Source organism: Trichechus manatus, unplaced genomic scaffold (genome assembly GCF_000243295.1).
Source record: "Trichechus manatus latirostris isolate Lorelei unplaced genomic scaffold, TriManLat1.0 scaffold00300, whole genome shotgun sequence".
NCBI lineage: Eukaryota > Metazoa > Chordata > Mammalia > Sirenia > Trichechidae > Trichechus > Trichechus manatus.
In genome coordinates this window covers 285,346-290,741 of record NW_004444236.1, presented here as the reverse complement: position 1 = coordinate 290,741, position 5,396 = coordinate 285,346, and the positions used below count along the sequence as shown (strand labels likewise).

The 5,396-nt window shown below is 41.3% G+C and overlaps 1 pseudogene; it reads left to right on the top strand.

The window, feature by feature from the left end:
* The first annotated feature begins 493 nt into the window (after positions 1–493).
* Positions 494–2,435, top strand: LOC111819199 (olfactory receptor 6N2-like; annotated as a pseudogene).
* Positions 2,436–5,396: the final 2,961 nt, after the last annotated feature.

The window sequence follows — 5,396 nt, the reverse complement described above, 5'->3', positions numbered from 1 at the left end:
AGATGAGAAGTCTCCTTACAAGAATTTTTAAGAAGATGAGACTCACTTCTGGGATGCTGAAGGTGTTATTCTCTCTGTGTGCACGAGGACATGCAAGATGGATTGCCTCTCATCATGGACAGTGATGTGGGACTTGTAAAAGCTCTAGTGGCCCAGAGGAGGAGGAGGCAAAGCCCCTGGGGTTGGATACCAGAGCCCAACTAGGAGGGTTGCAGAGTTGAGAAAAGTCTGCTACACTTCCCTATGCACAACTTCTGGCCCCAGAGGAAACACTTTAGAGAGTTAGTCACAGCCAACACCCCCAGGGAATACACAGCAAGAAGACCTGGGAAGGCAGACTTCCAGGAATATGAAATATAAGTTGGGAAATGTCTTAGGAGTAAGAAGAACACACAGTCAGGTAATGGGCAGGGATGGTGCAGCAGAGGAGAGAGTAGTTGAAGAAGAGAACTAGGAGAAGGTTTTGACCCTTTCCTGGGTGAGGCCTATTACACTGTGGAAGAAAAACTCTAGAAACATTGGTGTTGGCACTCCCTCCCCATAAATATTTTTTAGTGATTTAGAGAATGTTAAATTATTCCTTCTGTTAGAGACTTGCAAAATATCTATTTAAACTTCTCTATTTTAGAAAAGAGGAAGTTGAGGTTAGGTGTGCATTGCCATTTAGTGGCAAAACAAGTTTACAAAGCCAAATCCGTGACTTCAGAGAAAATTCTTTGTTTTATGCTACCAGACTTCTAGATAAATTCCCAGGAGGAAAAGCGAAGCTCTGACCTCATTGTTTTTCTCTTTGAGACTTCCTGGTGTGTGCCTCCTTCAGAGATCATCTTTTAAAAGGCATAGTGTGTCCACTGGGTGAGTTATCATTCGGCACTATGGACCTAAGCTTTCAGAGACTGTTTTCAGAGTTTCTGCATTTATTTCTTTTCCCATCTCTTCTTCTAGTCCTTAAAAGAACAATTTACAAACTTCAAAGGGGCCTCCTGAAAGAGGTATCAACAGTCACCTTTTAGGGGAAGATTTATCTCCCTGACAGCCAAATATTGCTGGTTATTTTATCATCAGAAATTATAAGACAGAGAGAGGCAAGAATGTTCCTCTGTCTCCTGTTTCCTGATGTTGGAGGAGAGAAGAAATACAGTTATCTGAGTCTCTGGATTCCAATAGTATAAAAAAAAAAAAAACATTAAATCAGAGCATCAGGAGCCTTGCTTTCTAGTTCCAGCTCAGTCACCAATAGACTCACATGATAAGAGGCCAACCATTTCTGCTTTCTGGTCTCCAGTTCCTCTACTGCAAAGTGAAGATGTTGATTACATAATGTCTAATTTCCTATCAGGTGCTTACATTCTACATTCTTGACACTAGGAACATTTTCTGAATCAAAGAAGAGGCCTGCATTGCTACTCCTCAGTCCTGAGAATGATGGATCATGTCAACCACACTTGGACCCAAAATTTCATCCTTACTGGTTTCACTACTACTGGGATTCTGTGACCTCTTGCCTTCTTGGGGACCCTGTGCATCTATCTCCTCACCCTCACAGGGAATCTGTTCATCATTGTCCCGGTTCAAGCAGATTCTGGACTGTCCACACCCATGTACTTCTTCATCACTGTCCTCTCCTTCTTGGAGCTTTGGTACGTCAGCACCACAGTGCTTACACTGCTGCATACCTTGCTCCATGGACATTCACCTATCTCGTCTGCTTTGTGCTTCATCCAGCTGTATGTCTTCCACTCACTGGGCGTGACTGAATGCTACCTGCTGGGTGTCATGGCGCTGGACCGCTACTTTGCCATCTGTCTCCTGCTCCACTACCATGCACTTATGAGCAGAGAGGTACAGTTATGGCTAGCAGGGGCGACTTGGGTGGCTGGCTTCTTAGCAGCAATTGTGCCAGCCAGCCTCACAGCCAGTCTTCCTTTCTGCTTGAAGGAGGTGACCCATTACTTTTGTGACCTGGCACCACTAATGTGGTTGACATGTGTGGACACAGGCTGGCATGTTCATGTCCATGGGACAGTGATTGGTGTGGTGACTGGGTGCAACTTTGTGCTCATTTTGGGACTCTGTGGGGGCATCCTGAAAGTTGTACTGAAGCTGCCCTCAGCTGCCAGCCGTGCCAAGGCCTTCTCTACCTGTTCTTCCCATATGACTGTAGTAGCACTATTCTATGGTTCTGCCTTCACAGTGTATGTGGGTTCACCTGGGAGTTGACCTGAGGGTACAGACAAGCTTACCACCTTGTTGTATGCCCTTCTTACCCCCTTCCTCAATCCTATCATCTATACATTTCGAAACAAGGAGGTGAAGGAGGCTGTGAAGAGGGTCACTGATAGGATCAGGACTATTTTGAAGGGACCGTGATGATCTCCATTGTCATAGCCCAGCCTTTTGGTAACTCTAAAAATCAGCTGGTTAGTCAACCATCTGGTGAGAGTCAAAGTAAAAGCCAGTAAACAGTCAACACCCACTGAAGAGGACCTAGTCCTGGGTTGATAGGAGTTGGACTATGTAGAAAGAAAGGAGATATAGTCCCTGATTCCACCAAAACCTAATGAAGGACAAGTGCCACAAAGGAGGTAAAACAGAAACATAAAAACAAAATACCAGGTACAGTGCAAAGGGTTTATCTGAACATATGTCTTAGAGGAGAGTCCCTGGGTGATGTAAACAATTAACACGGTTAGGGATAACCAGAAGGCTGGAGTCTACCCAGAGATGATTACTCAAAAGAAAGGCCTGGAGATCTACTTCTGAAAAATTAAGCCATTGAAAAGCCTTTAAAGCACAGTGCTACTCTGACACACATAGGGTTGCCATGAGTAGGAGTCAACTGGTTTGGCAACTGGTTTGGTTTTGTTTGGATTTCTTAGAGAAAGAGTGCACTACAGAGAAAATGGAGGCTAATTAAGGCTGGGAGTAGGGGCTTTATTCAAGATAGGATTCCTGGAAAAAGACTGAGAAGAAGGTGGGAAACAAAGCTGGCAAAAAGGAGACTAAAATAACAGTTTGTTTAAAGTTACAGATTTGGAACAGTGACCTATGGGCAGAAAGCTCTTCAGATTGGGGAACCCAGTGATCCTTGGTTAGCTAGTGATCAGAGGGTGCCCAGTGGAGGGGAGAAATATTGGGACTGGAGAATGGAAACTACAGAAAATAACTTATTCTCTAATGGGACAAGAGCAGGTATTGGAGACATGGTTGTTGTCTGAGCTCTCTTCTAATATCATGGAATACAGCTTAGAAATTATCTGACTCCACATGAAAAAAAACAAAAACAAAACAAGAAAGTATCAAACAAACAAGAAGTTTTGCAAATCTTGTATACAAAGCACATGCATACAAAGTAGAAAACAGATGGAAATAGAAAGTAGAAATGGGAACTGGAAACCCTAATCACTCCTTATCCTTTCTTTTCTCCCTCAGTCCCCAACCATTTCCTTTACTGAACAGAGTTTGAAAATTACTGACCAAGTTCAATCTCCATACTTTAATGATGAGTGCATCGAAGGTCAAAGATCTGCCAGAGGTTGAACAGATAATTAATGACAAGGACAGAACAAAAGCCTTGAGACTAGATGACTGTATCGGTTTTGAATGCTCTCTCTTTTTTTTTTTTTTCCTCATTTTAACATATCTCACTGCTAAAAAAATCAAATCAACTATTCTTGTATGTGTACTTTATGCCAGAAAAGATGACATCTACTGTTAAATATAGTTTTTTATTTAATCTTCACAATATCCCTTTGAAAAAGAAGAATCATCCTGATACTTAGACAATGAAAATAGAAATAATTCTGGACTTGCGACAAAGAGACATGGATTCAAGCCCTAGATCCACTCCAGCTAGTTGGGGGACCTTCACAAGATTTCCTCAGTCTCATTCTCTCTGCCTGCAACATGATATTCTGAGAGTGGATGAATGCTCATGTTTCTTCAAACTTGGGGAGTTTTGATTCTACAATGATAACACTTCTAAAGAAAACAGAACCAGCACTGGGCCCAGATGGGTAGGGAAAGATGTTGGTCCAAATCCCAGTTTTGTCATTTTTTGTCTACATGATCCTGGGCAAAAAAAACATAACTTCTCTCTGACCTCAGTTTTCTGTTCCTTATAAAAGGATAGAATGATTTTCTACAACCAAGTGTTCTAAGGATTAAATGAAATAACATACACTGAGTGTTGAATAAATAAATCAGGTTTAATATCTCAGAAGGAATGCCATGTAATGGCTAGAGCATGGACTTTGATGCCTGACTACCTGCGTTCAAACATTAATTCTACTATTTACTTGCAATACTGTTAACTTCCCTGTGCCTCAGTTTCTTTGTCTGTAAAATGGGAACAATACTAAATCTTTCTTCAGAGAATATTTGTGAGTTAAATTAGTGTGCACATGTAAAGCACACAGAACAGTAAGCACTATATAAATTTAACCATTATTACTTCAAGTTTTTTCATATAATGTCCTGTAGTGGGAACTTTTTTCCTTTAGAATGCTTGATTTTATATGTATCTCTCATTTTTGTTATGTGTGGGGGTAGTATAATTACTAACGCTCCAAATGCAGCATCTCCTTTTGACCTAGATGCCCAAAGTCATCCTGCTGCATCCTGAGAAGTACTCCTTGCTTTCACAAAATCTATACTTTTTCCCTAAATGCAAGGTACAATACTCCATTCTGCTGGCCTGCTAAGTCTATTTCTTTTAAGCACCTATCCTATTCCTTCCTGAACCTCATTTTATGCAACCTGGTTTTCTTATAATAGTGGTCATGGGCACAACAGAAAACTACTTCTTGTGGTGGCAGCACAAAAGAATGGCTGGAAATTGCTTTTCCTTGAAATGGCTTTGGTCACTTTATTTAATAACCTTGTAGGTCCCCATTACTATGGGGCTTATACTCTGCAGTGAGCCTGGGGAGCTTATAATCCTGTTGGGGAGATATATAAAAATAGTTATCTAACAACACAAGGCAGCATATATTTCACCACTGATTTCTAGAACAGTGCTTGGTATTCATTTATTTATGAATACATTAATGAACAAATGAATAAATGACTCCTAAGAGTCAAATGAGTATAATAGAGATTGTGTCCCTCCTATAACCCCACACAGAGACAGCCCCTTTTTTAAACTTATCCAGAACCCCAGACTCTCTTGTCCTTTCATTCCATAATCTTCTCCTCTCTTGAAACTCTCCAGGACCCTTCCTTTAGAATACCGAATTTAGATATTCTTTAGGGCAGAGTTTCCCAACAGGTAGAAATAACAGATATTATGTAACACCTGTTATACAATAGGTCATACCTTTTTGTCGCAGTGGCGACGATTGTCGGGGCAGCAAAGACAGTAACCAAACACAACTCTTACAGAGAAGTGGGGCCAG